This window comes from Castanea sativa, chromosome 10, assembly GCF_040712315.1.
Source record: "Castanea sativa cultivar Marrone di Chiusa Pesio chromosome 10, ASM4071231v1".
Lineage (NCBI taxonomy): Eukaryota > Viridiplantae > Streptophyta > Magnoliopsida > Fagales > Fagaceae > Castanea > Castanea sativa.
This window is the reverse complement of record NC_134022.1, coordinates 30,384,229-30,398,454: the sequence shown is the minus strand read 5'-3', so window position 1 is coordinate 30,398,454 and position 14,226 is coordinate 30,384,229. Positions and strand designations below refer to the sequence as shown.

Sequence of the window (14,226 nt, the reverse complement as noted above, 5' to 3'; positions counted from 1 at the left end):
ATTTTTTCTGAACTTTTGGAGGCATACCAGTGTCTTTGAAGCTCTCACTTTCTGGCCACACTCCAGAGTCAATGACACCAACGATAACGTCTTCACCATAATTCGAAGCAGGCCATAGACCTGTGAAAGTATTGAGGTTGAGAAACATAGGTGTGTGAGTGGTATGAAGAATGTGACTCCTATCCTTTATAGCAGAGATGAACCCCAACGACTTTTTTAGAGCCTCTAGTTCATACAAAGAGACGAGCACAAAAACCACTAAAAACATGCTGATTAGTACACACTAGTTATGGTGATGATTGATAACTATCGAATGAAGCAGGGTTTGCAAAATTTGAGAGAATAAATGATGGACGAGTACCAGTTGTGATGATTAGTGAAGGGTTTAGGAGGAATGAGGGACTCGTCCATGCTGACAATATATATGGTCCTCTTTGATGAGATTGATTTAGCTTGTAGACCTAGCAACAAGCACCCAAGCAAGAATAAATATGGAAGAGGAGCCCCAATAAGGCAATAATAAACCCCATTATTTCTTTAACTTAACAACTAAATTTCCCTTAGAATTGAAAAAGATATTGCGAACTATTTATATAAGAAATGAACATGGACAAGTGTTTCTCTTCTATAATTAACAAGGGTACAACAAGTTCATTGTTAACCACATCATTTTATGAATCTAAATCTTCTTTTGATGTGGAATAAGCCATCTTGTCACCTTGCTCTTACAAAAGCAAAATCCCTTAATAAGGGGATCTTATCAAAAACATGATCAAGCACCCCAGAAGATTACAGACAACAGTGGCCATATGCAGACATTTGGCAAATGCCCAACCCTTTTATTGGATATGATGACCCCTATTATGATAACCATGACTCAGATGTTAATGTTAACATCAACATCAACAAAGAATGGTTCCAAAGAAAAGATGGATGAGACTAAACAGCTCCAACACTTTTAAAAAAAAAAGTCCTAAAAACGTCCTAAGGCAGCTAATCCTTATCCATGCCTGTCAGGAACACTTATTGTCCCTGCAGAAGCTTATCCAGAAGCAAGTAGTCAGACCCCTATTTCCATCAACACCTGTCAATCACAAGCCAGACCCCTACCATCTTGTGTAAAACAGATTGTAAATTGTATTTGAATTTGGTTTGAGTTCTGTTCTCTATAAATAACCTCTTCGTATCTTTGTAATGAAAAAAAATAGCCTCCCTCAAAAGTCCTTATGATCAATGCTGAAATGGTTGCTTCTTGCATTTCTTACATTGCCGTTTCCATAGAAAAAGCTAGTGTATGGTTTCCACGACACAAATGCAAGAAAGTCTGTTTTCGATTGGTGAGTGTAACATCGAATTGAACATCTATGAACAAATGCAGCAAGTTGAAAGGTAAGCTACCTATTAGCCAAGGCTGTAGAAGATTCTACATATTCAATTAGAGCCACTGCATCACTTGAGCTAATTATCATATAAGGACAACGTGTCTTCTTTATATCTTCTTTTAAGCTGGTTTACTTTTAAATATAAAAAAATTCTCATATTTGATCATATGGGTTATGGTATTTTTTGGGGGATATGGGTTATGGTTAGAGATCTTAGATATGATCTTGATATGGTTAGAGATCTTAGATATGATCTTGATATTATTAATTTCTTTAAAAGAGATTAACAAATTAAATTTGGTTTGAATTGGATTTGGGTACTTGAGGTTTAGAGAATACAAGGTGGGAATCGGGTCAAACGGGGATCGGGTTTTGGGTTCTAGTCCACCTGACCCAAACCTACTCTGTGCCATCCCTAATTGTAGGCAAAACCTAGAGCTATCATATTTGAAAATTTGGATGATATAATTTTAGTGAAAGGGCATAATTGTCTCCAATTCTAGCTGAAAAGAGTACTCTAACTCTAAAAATATATCATTTAGACAATTATTAAATCAATATTTGACTCTCTTTTTAACCGTGTGAAACAAGTTTACAAGAAACCTTTAAAGGGTCTTCATTTTCTTTTCCAAGTAATTAAAGAGAATGAGGGGAGTAAATGAAGCTCTTAAACTCTTAACAATCTGACTACAAGAAAAAAAATTCCAATAATTAATTCCCCAATATAGGGAAAAAAAAAAAAGGTACAACCTAAACTAAAACTAACATAAGTAATTCTAATAATACAATAATTTTATACCTCTTTATAATAAATATAATAGAAACTAGTCGTTAACCCGTGCAATGCACGGAAAAATTTTGCATAAATGTAAAATGTATCAAGTATAAGATTCAAAGCTGAAATTATTAAAGTATAATGAAAATATTTGATCATACAACAGAGAAATATAAGAGAAAGAATCTGAATATTCTGAGCCTAAAAAAAACAAAACGCATATATATCTATGTGATTACACAACAAAGAAATATAGAGAAAGATGAGTTACCTTCAAAAGAATAATTTGTGGATATAGTTGTTGAAATCTATTAGATAATTTTAGATCTTGCAAAAAAAAAAAAAGGCAAGAAATCAAAGAATCAAATGTAAATTTCCAAAAGTCCAAAAAAAAGAAAAAAGAAGATGATTTAGAGCTTAGAAATTATTGAAACAAAACAAAAGAATATATGACTTCACAATAGAGAAATATAACAAAAAGATTGGTTCTACATTAGATTAAACCCTAAAAAGAACTTTGTTTTTTTAAATACAGTAAAAATTTCAAAAATTGACAGTCCAAACCCAAGAAATTGGAAAATTTTAATTGTAAATTAGCATACCTTTAACCTTGATTCAATTTATTTTTGACAGGAGGCCCAATCTCTAGAACAAAAATCGAGAAGATTAAATCTAAACAAAACTGAATGGAAGAATAAAAATTAATAACAGAACCTTTGATGTTGCAAGGAAGGATTAACACAAACATGGATCGCCCACTTGTAAATATGGATCGCCACTTGTGAAAAATCACAATCCGGGTGAATGTTTAAGATAAGTTTCAAGACGACGACCTTAACATCAATATAATAGCCTCACCTGATTCTCAATATATATATATATATATATATATATATATATATATATATATATAGCCCTACCTTAACGTCAATATAGTAGCCCTCCTCTCCCAGATCGAAAATTTTACATATTAAAAAAGCGTGTCAAATTGCATAAGGAGAAGATTCTTGTGTTTCACTTTTTAATAGGATTAGTAGTGTTTTAGTAGGATAGGTAACAGTGTTGCAAAGAGATTTAAACGTGTGATTAGTAGTGTTTTAGTAGGTTGTATATTTTTTTTACTGATTTTTTGTTTTTATTTATTTTTATTTAAATAATGTTGATGTGGAAAATTGTGGAGAGTTCATATATATATATATATATATATATAGAGGTTAGGTGGGAAGGGTGTTAAAAAAATCACTAAAATTAACTACCATAGTTGGCCACAGGTGACAGAGCATATATATGCACCCTTAGTTGCTCACTACTCTCCAAGAAAACAACAGAGGGAAAAAAAAAGGTCCAAAACTCAAAATCCATACTAGCTTCACACACATGCATCAAAAAAATTTCATTTGTAAGTCTCATACTACATTTCTTTCATGTTAATTGGATTCCATTCACACGTGTGATCTCACACAATATAGAAAGAGATGCCTGTTAATCCGAAATTATATATGGCCCCTAATAATTTTAAAAATATGGTCAACGACAACAAGTGCATTCCTAGAGTGGCTCCTTCCAAAAAAACAAATTTAGAAAACAAATTGCGACAGTGAGTGTGTGTGTGTGCCGTGAGCGTATTGGTGGGTGAATGGAAGAACTAAAAGCAAGGCCAGCGAAGTCGTCTTCTCTGACTCCTTTAGGTTTCTTAGAAAGAGCAGCGACTGTGTATGGCGATTGCCTTTCTGTTATCTACAACAACACTACCTACACCTGGTCTCAGACTCACCGTCGATGCCTCCAACTAGCTCATCAATTGTATCACTCTGCATCAACATCAAGAGGGGTCACAACATGGTTTCCGTTGTGGCCCCTAACATCCCCGCCATGTACAAGCTCCAATTTGTAGTCCCTGTGTCCGGTGCCATTTTGAACAACATCAACACTTGTCTCGAAGCTTGCACTATTTCTACTCTCCTCATTCACAGCGAATATAAGCTCGTCTTCGTTGACTGTCTCTCACTCCCTCTCATCATCGAAGCCATCTCTCTCTTCCCACAACATGTGAATCCTTTACGTCTCATCCTCATCACTGATGATGAGATCTCATCGATAGATGATTTCCATGACACTTACAAAGGTCTGGTAGAGAAAGGTGATCCTAACTTCAAGTGGGTCCGGCCAGAGAATGAGTGGGACCCAATGATCCTAAACTACACGTCTGGGACAACCTCAGCTTCTAAAGGAGTTGTCCATAGCCACAGAGGAACAACCATCGCAGCACTTGATGGACTCATAGATTGGCCCGTACCAAAACAACCAGTTTACTTGTGCACCTTACCTATGTTTCATGGTAACGGGTCGTGTTTCTCTTGGGGCATGGCAGCAGTTGGTGCCTTGGTGGTACCAACATCTGCCTCCGTAGATTCGACGCCACCATTGTTTACCGTCTAATTGAAAAGCATGGTGTGACTCACATGTGTGGTGCACCTGTGGTGCTCAACATGCTATCAAACTCTCCCACTGCCAAACCACTCAAAAACCCGGTTCAGGTACTCACTGCCGGTTCTCCACCACCGGCTACTATACTCCATAAATCGGAGTCAATGGGTTTTGTAGTGAGTCATGGGTACGGGTCGACTGAAACAGGTAGTATTGTAGTTTCATGAGCGTGGAAATCAGAGTGGAAAAAGTTTCCTTGCTATAAAGAAAGCGAGGTTAAAAGCAAGACAAGGAGTGAGGACTATTGGAATGAGTGAGGACTATTGGAATGAGTGAAGTGGAGGTGGTGGATAAAGAATCAGGAATGAGTGTGAAACGAGATGGGTTAACGACGGGTGAGATCGTATTGAGAGGTGGGTGTTTGATGCTTGGTTATCTGAAAGACCTAGTGGCAACCTCCAAGTGCATGAGAGAAAATGGTTGGTTTTACACTAGGGACGTGGGATTGATACACCCAGATGGGTATTTGGAGATCAAAGATCGGTCCAAGGATGTTATTATCAGTGGCAGAGAGAACTTGAGCAGTGTGGAGGTTAAGTCAATGCTTTACACACATCCAAAGATTAACGAGGCGGCTGTGGTGGCTCGGCCAGATGAGTTTTGGGGTGAAACACCATATGCATTTGTGAGCTTGAAAGGGTCAAGTAAGAAGCCAAGTGAGAAGGAGATTATGGAGTTTTGTAGGGAAAGGTTGGGCCACTACATGGTTCCGAAGACAGTGGTGTTCAAGGATGAGCTGCCCAAGACTTCAACTGCGAAGATTCAGAAGTTTGAGCTCAGACAGACTGCTAAGGCCATGGGATCCCCAACAGTGCTGAGTCGAATGTAGCTACTTGCGTACTCTGAAGAAAATGAATGAGTTGTTGCTTGAGTCAAACTCGCACAAGTTACTCATCGTCGTCATCGATGATCATCCTCTCTACCATTAATAATTAATCATAAGAAAAATGTTGTAATTGTGTGATCGCTTATGTGTCACATATATGCTTTAGGTAAACGTTCGATGTCACTATAATGGCTTGCGCTGTTTCTACCAAAATAATAATAATGGCTTGCGTAGTATTAATTGCATGTTTAAGTTTCTGTGCAATTATAGTGGAGCATAGAATTTCTTTTACTGAGAAAGATAGAATCATTTTATTCAACTAAATTGATTTCTAAAAGTGCAAGTAAAAAGGGGGGTCCATGGGCTAGTTATGCAGAATTAGCTAGTCTAAACCCGTGGACAAGACATACAACAATGAGAGCAACATGAAAAAAAATTAGAAACATCACCTACTGAGTCTTTGGTCTGCCCCTAGCTTCTAGTACTCCTCAAGAAAAGACGTTGCCCCATGCAAGATAGCCTCAAAGTGTACCTAAGTCTGAGTGTCCTCAAAATAAAACTTGTTTCTTGCATTTCATATTGCCCATGTTGTAACGGCCCAGCTCTCCAACTCCTTTTTTGTCAGTTTTGCCACAAGGTTGCGTATCAGCAAGAAAAAAATATGGGGTTGTGCCTGGCATTTTTGAACCTTTCCTTGAAATGGTGCCCACATATTTGTCGCAAACGGACATTCCCAAAGTATATGGCTGATCATTTAAATAAGAAAACCTAAATTTTTTTTTAACAAAAAACTATAGCTACGTTTCAAAAATGTAGCTGTAAGAGGCTTTAGCCGCATTTTTAAAACGTAGCCCAAACATGGGCTATAGCTGTGTTTCTTAAAAACGCAGCTATAAGTCTCAACATATAGCCGTGGTTAAAAAAATGCAGCTATAGACTCGCAGAGCTATTGTCATGCAGTATAAGCCACGTTTGTAAATGTGGCTATAGGAAACACAGATATATAACTTATAACTGCGTTTTTAGGGTCTATAGCCGTGTTTTAGAAACGCGGCTATAGCCCTCGTTTCTTGTACTGCCTCATGATGTCGGATATTGCGTAGTGAGGATCCACCTTCACCTTGCGACTCTGCAGATTGGCTCTAGTAGGGAGAATATTTGCACAAGCTCTCCATAGAAAATTTCGAATGTTCGGTGGGATATTAAGAGCCCAGATAGATCTTAGATTTGAAGCACTAACATTTCTTTTTTTGAATTGAAGTAATTTGACATGATCCAATTTCCATAAGTGAATCAATATTTTGATTTTGATTTTGATTTTTTTATTTATAAAAAGGTTCATACTTCATATTTTATAAGTGATTGATTAGCTCATGAGCTTTTTCTAATAGTCAAGAAATAAACCTTATTGTACGTGACATGACCCATGCATTTTATTTGTGTAAAAGATTTTCAAACAAGCGGATAACATAAATGGTAGGGGTGGCAATTTGCGTTCACAAGTCGGGTTCGTGTCGTATTGAACCATGAGTATTCAGCTATATGGGTTGACCCGAACCCAACCTGTTTAGTAAACGTGTTAGGAATCCTCAACTCGAACATGACCTGTTTATTAAACAGGTCGACCCGACCCGACATGTTTAACTCATTTAATTAACAATTCATATAAAGGTAATTACAAATGACTCATTTAATAATCTATTTGATTAATAGGTCATACCAAACCTATATAATTTTTATCAATTCTCATATATCTAAAATTAAAATACAATTACAATTATAAATATTGTAATAAACACATAAAAACAACCATTAATTAAACAAAAATATCAAAATAACTAATAATTTTATAAGCTAAATGGGTTAGACAGGTTCACATATTGAACACGAACACGACCCGTTTATTAAACGGGTTAGCTGTATCAACTCAAATATGACCCGAACCTGTATAGCTTCAACCCATGACCTATTTATAAACGGATTAGTTGTGTCAGGTTCGCAGGTCGTGTCAGATTTTGCCACCCTTAATAAATGGGCACAGGGTCTATCTTAGATTTTTTTATTTTTTTTTATTTTTTATGAAAGGGTCTGTCTTAGATACTGCAATATCCCGAATATCAACTGTATTCCAGTGCTATAGCAGAAGCTTTTGCCTTTAAATGGGAATAGGCGTGTCCATTTAAAGGCAATATATTCAAATGGGTTCTTTTTGTTACACTTAACTAATATTATAGTGTTTAATATATATATGAATAAATTGTTAAAACTATAATAAATTTTACTTCAAACAAATTTATAAATAATATAACAACTAATGTGATAAGTGATACTTGGAGAAGATAAAAAACAAATATTTAAATGAATAATGCTATGGATATTATAAATTTTTACAATACAAGACTTACAAAAATGTATCATCAATCACAAAAAATAATTCAAGTATGCATCTTATAGGTTCTTGAAGTCTACAAATTATCAAGAGCGGATGCTGTAGATTGAAACTTTCTAAAAGAAAATGTCCACAAATCATATTACTTGTTACATCAATTTGTAAAGGTTATGAAGTAAAATTTATAGTATTTCTAATATTTTCCTATGAACTACTCTTTGTAATTAATGACACATATTTATAAGTCCTATGTATGTGAAGTTGTCTCATCTCTAACATTACCCAATTCTTCCGGACATCTTAAAAGTAGAAGGAAACTGTAATACAAATATTTTTTTAATCTCTAAAAAATATTTTTTTATATAAATAATCAATTTTTACCTCAAAATGTGTGGTCTCCCTCTAGTAGGGCCCTGCGATGGCCTAGGCCTACGGCCCGCTCTAAAAGGGCATTACAGGTTGCAGAAAACCATTAAAGCCACAAATGCGGGCCAAATCGGCCCAATACCATCATTTCTAAAAAAAATTAGGCAGAAAACACTGTTTCGGAACTAATTCGGGATATACCACTTTTTCCAGTACTCGAGTTTGGTGAACTCGAGTACTAGATTTTACACTTCCACCGTGGCATGCCAGCGTGGCATTTTGGATTTTAAAAAATGTCGCCTAGTACTCGAGTTCTCCAAACTCGAGTACTGTACGATCTGGTACCCGAGATTAGGAAACTCGGGTACCAATCTGGATTGTACACCACCATGCGATGGGATAATCCAGATTTATACTCGAGCTTCGCAGACTCGAGTACCATGAAAAGTACCCGAGTTCTTAAAACTCGAGTACTAATCTCTATATTCAATTTTGAACCAGTCTGGATTGTGCGGGAATAAGGGATGGGAATCCAAATTTATACTCGAGTACTTTGAATGGTACCCGAGTTTTTAAAACGCGAGTACTAATCTGGATTCCCATCCCCTCTTCCCGCACAATCCAGACTGGTTCAAAATTGCATATCCAGATTGGTACTCGAGTTTTAACAACTCGGGTACTTTACATGGTACTCGAGTCTGCGAAGCTCGAGTATAAATCTGGATTGCAATTTTGTGTAAATGCCCATTATACTCGAGTTTTATGGGCTCGGGTATTGTTGAAAGTACTCGATTACATCATTCTCGAGTATGGCGCACTAAAACTGGTCATTTGCACTCTCTCATCTCTCATTTCTCACTCAGTTACACACTCTCACTCTCCAAACCGAAAACCCATTTCATCGCCGGTAAAACTCGGACTCCCAAACCGGTTTCATCACCGGCGCCGCTGTAGAAACCCCAAACCCCTTTCATTGCCGGCAACGTCGGACTCCCAAACCCGTTTCTTTGCCGGCGCCGGCGTTCAAACCCCAAACCCATTTCTTCACCGGCGACCTCGCACTCTCAAACCCATTTTATTGCCGGCGACCTCGCACTCAAAGGTTAGCAATGTTTGGGGTTTTTTTTTGTTCTTTCCATGAGTTTTTAACTAATTGTGGTAATTTTGATTATTAATTGTGTTATTTTTTATAATTGTGTTGGATCTAAAATGTTGTTCATTGTTGTGTAAAATGCAAAGAAAACAATGAAAATTGTTGTGAAATTTTGACAAGAAATGAAATATTGTTGGCTGGTTTTTTGTTTTGTTTTTTGAAAACATTGTGAAACGAAATTGAGAGTAGAGGAGGGTGCATGTTGCATTGTTGTAATTAAAAGGAGTCAAGAAATTGAAGTGAAGCTAATTCTATTAAACTATGATAAGTGTGTCTTAACATAAATAAATAAAGGATGTTTGGATTTTTCAATTATTTGATCTTTTTTGATTTGGGTGTGTCTCTTTGTTCCTTGTTATGAAGTTTTAGAGGGGAATTACTGTGTTGTTTATGTTACGTGGTTCTTTTTATTTTAGTTTTATTTTGAAACTGTTTGATTCATTCTGTTGTTGATATGTAGGAATTTTTTTTATTGCAATGAGCTGTGTTGTGTTACATTTATTGGGAAATTACTGTGTTGTTTTTCTTATTGCTTGATAGTCTAGAATAATCCAAAATGCAATTTGTTTTGGATCAATGTTGCTAATAGGAAGTGATGATATATAGGAGGATGCGAGTTTGTATTTGTTGGCTCATGAACGGATTTGACATTCTTTTCCTCTTTTTGATTTGGTAGTTGTGGAAATATTCCCTATAGAATTATATTAGTTTGTGATTGTGCTATGTTGAATCTTGGATATTGTGAATTTAAAAAACATGAATTGAAAGAACTCACTTATTAGAAAGAACTTATTAGTTTTAAAAATAGAAAGAACACATGAATTGAAAGGCTTAGATTAGAGCCCTTTAAAGAAAATCAATCAAGTGCTTAGGAGAGTTTTTGAGGGAAAAAAAAAGGGAACTTCCCCTTTTAAAGTTCTATAGTTTTTTGTTATCATTTTGATTTAGCTTATGGGTATTTGACTTGTGAGGATGCTAATGGGCCATTAATCACCTTTAATTTATGGCAGGTATGGACCCACATCGAGCAGGACCCTCTATAGGGACTGTCTTGACGAGGCAACCTATGCATCGTTCAAGTTTGCTTTGGGATGCTCCTTTGGTAGGCGAGGTATGCACTTGTGTCATTGTAATCAATATATGTAGTAGAAAGATTTTGGGCATTATGTTTGAAGTGTAATTATTACGTGGTTAGTGAATGTTATTATTAATACTAAGCTGCTTTGTTTGCAGGAAGTGCCAAGTGTTCTGACTTGTCGTCACCGAGATAAAGGTCTGTTTGATGGTGGGTTAGATCCACGGATTGCCACTTACATCACAGATGCGGGGTTAGATGGGCTACTTCGAGTCCCACATATGGACCTTGACCATGCACTGATCACGGCCTTAGTGGAGAGATGGCGGCCAGAGACGCATTCATTCCACTTGCCACACGGTGAGATGACCATCACGCTACAAGACATAGAGGTCATCCTGGGGGTACCTGTACATGGCTTGCCGGTGGTAAGATTTACCCATATGGACAACTGGCGTGACTTTTGCATAGATTTGCTAGGCTTCCTTCCACCGGACAGACCAGTTGGTACAAAAAAGAACACTACAGTGTTGGAAGGGCCGAGGATAAAAGCCAAATGGCTGGAGGAGCAGTTTCGCAACCCTAGGGGTGTGCAAAAAACCGTAGAACCGAAACAACCGATTGAAACCGACCGAACCGGGACAAAATTTTCGGTTCGGTTCGGTTTCGGTGTCGGTTTTGTATTGTAAAAAACCGAAATATTCGGTTCGGTTTTCGGTGTCAAAATTTTGTACACCGAAACGACCGAACCGAACCGAAACATTATTATATTAAATATATAATATAATATATATTTAAATAAGTGGCAAACGGGCAAAGTTTGGCCCAATTTTTTTCACTGTGGGCCTTGAGTCTGGAGACTCTGGACTGATCCGGCCCTTTTTTTTTTTTGTTGTTTGTTTGACTTTGAAACACTCCTACAGAATACAAATAACTGAGATAAGTGATCCGGCCCCTAATGGGAATTGGCCCAAAATTAAAATGAAATTTATTAAACTAATTACCAATAATTACCTTCATTAAACTAAATAAATATTTAAGAGTCTAATTAAACTAAAACTAATTACATATATAATGTAAAGATGAAACCCTACATACCCCACAGCCCACATTTTCACCAAACAGTCAAAGTGTCAAACACTTTCCACTCTCTCCTTTCAGACTTAGCCGCCGCTCTGCCTCTCCAATCTCCATCTCCATCGCTTGCTTCTCTTCACAGTTCACACTTTCCGGTCTCCACTCTCTCTCTCTCTCTCTCACACACACACTGACTAACACTCACTCATGCACCGACGGAGTGACTGACCGAACTGAGCGATCCAGCCATGACTCGGCCATGACTCAGTCTCTCACTCTCGTCTCGATCCAGCCATGACTCAGTCTCTCACTCTTGTCTTGATCCAGCCATGACTCGGCCATGACTCAGTCTCTCACTCTCGTCTCGATCCATCCATGACTCAGCCTTGACTCAGTCTCTCACTCTCGATCCAGCCATGATCCAGCCTTGACTCGGTCTCGATCCAGCCAAGACTCGACATGACTCAGTCTCTCACGGTGAGGGTTCTCCACTTCTCCATATTTGCCTATTTGGTTCGATTTAATATTTTAATGGATCTAACTTCTAAGTCTAACAGTCACAGATTCTAACTTGTGTTTTGTTGGGGATTTGGAAAAAAATAAAGGACTATTTGGTGTCCAAAAATTGGTTTTTTTATTTTTATTTTTATCAAAGGGTTTGAATTGGTTGTCATCAAAAACCGGTTGTTGTAATATTTTTATAAAAAAATTTATTTAATTATTTAAAATTATTTATTTAAAATTAATTATTTTAATTTAATTAAAATAATTTATTTAAAATTAATTATTTTAATTTAATTAAAATAATTTATTTAAAATTAAAATAATTTATTTAAAATTAAAATTATTTATTTAAAATTAAAATAATTTATTTAAAATTAAAATTATTTATTTAAAATTAAAATTATTTATTTAAAATTAAAATTATGATATGAATCTGACCATATGAGTTTTTGCCTTTCTAATGAGTTTAATGAATATGTTTTGTTTATCAAGATTTTGTTCTTCAATTTTTGATTGCTATATTATAATATATTTTATCTCTCTATGTCATCATTTTTTTTAGTTGATTTTTTTTTGTATATATCTATAGTAAACTAAATAATTGTTGAGAATGATGATATATCAACATTGATAATTCAAAATTCAATAAATATTTGAATTATGATTATTGTATTAACACAACAATTTTTGTTGTGGATAGATGCATACTTGGACATCAGTCTGAAATCTCAAGGTTGAACCAGGACCATCGCTTGCTTCAGTGTGTGCTGCACAATTTGGATTCCAGCTCTTCAAAGCAGTTTATCAAGGCTCGATCTTCACTTGATGCATGGAGACAGCATATTAGTTCAAAGAACCCCAAACCTCAATGTAGCCCCGTTCCATGCTGCCTGTATAGCAGAGGCCATCCTTGAGGGATGTGTTCCTGGTAATATCATCTTTCCCTAGGCTTTTGTTTTTTTTTTTAATGCAATTGTTTTCCATAAATAATGCTTTTGATTTTCTTTCTTTTGAAGGTCATTTCTTTTTTTTCTTAGAGAACATTTTTGCTGATACTAGATTTCCTTTTGTCATTCCCAATATGATTCTCTTTTAATTGTTTTTTAAGTAGTTTATGTGTTCTTTGCAGTTGTCTCGTTAAGCAACCATAATTTGCCATTCAATGATATTCTTGACTGGACCAAATTTTCTGCAATAGTCTCCTCCAAGAAAGATTATTTCACTGCTACAAACATAGAAGGTGAAAATTTTACCAAATTGCACGACAACCTAAAGAAGGTCAAATAATATTCTGATTTCTTCCCCATAGATGAACATTATGCTCTGTTGTCTTTATCTGATCTGTTTTAGACCATTAATATTAATATCATGTCATGCATCATGTTATTATGATCATTTTCTTAGTTCTCTAAATCACCAATATTGTTTCCAACACAGATTCTAGAATGCAGCTAATTAAAATGATCTCTTATTCTTTTTTATTTTACTTTCTTATAAGTTTCTTTCAATGTGTTGTTCCTTTGAACATGTTACTATACAATCTCATGTTCGATTTTTTATTTATAGATTCTGGCTAAGGGCATTTTTTTGGATTGATTTGGTTCTCTTCTATTTGAGTGCATTCACTTATTGTTGGCTGGTTGGTAATTAAGGAGTTAAAAATTTGGAATTCACTTTTAAATGAAAATTGGTGCACAGTATTTGTATTTCCAAATCCATTTGTGTAGTTTTAAGTAATTTCAGCACTAGTCAACATATTTGTTTTGTGAGGAATGTCTCATTTTTTTAGTGTTGATATGTTTAAAGGAGATTGCATTTGTGATTTGCACCTTGCGACAGAGTTTGCACTATGTTGACTGCCACAATAAGCTAAATTCTTTTCTTCTCTTGATTTCACCTTTTGCTTATGTTTAAGTGTTGATTCCAGGTTGGTCATTCTTAGAACAAGTGTGTCTTCTTTTTTTTTTTCTTTTTTTTTTTTTTTCGGAGGTCTCATTCATGCCCTAGGTTTAATCCCATATGCTATGGTTTTATTTACAATAAACAACGTATTAACATGTTGTTGTTGTTATAGACAGTTGAAAGAATATATGTTATTTGTTAATGTGTGCATGAAGTGCATTGGTAAAGACAATATTTTTAATTACAATCAATCAACTTTTTTATTTGGTCACATAACATTTAGTTAAAGA

General features: G+C 35.7%; 1 pseudogene; it reads left to right on the top strand.

The window, feature by feature from the left end:
- The first annotated feature begins 3,793 nt into the window (after positions 1–3,793).
- LOC142611713 (2-methylpropanoate--CoA ligase CCL4-like) lies at positions 3,794–5,473 on the top strand (annotated as a pseudogene).
- The last annotated feature ends 8,753 nt before the right edge of the window (positions 5,474–14,226 follow it).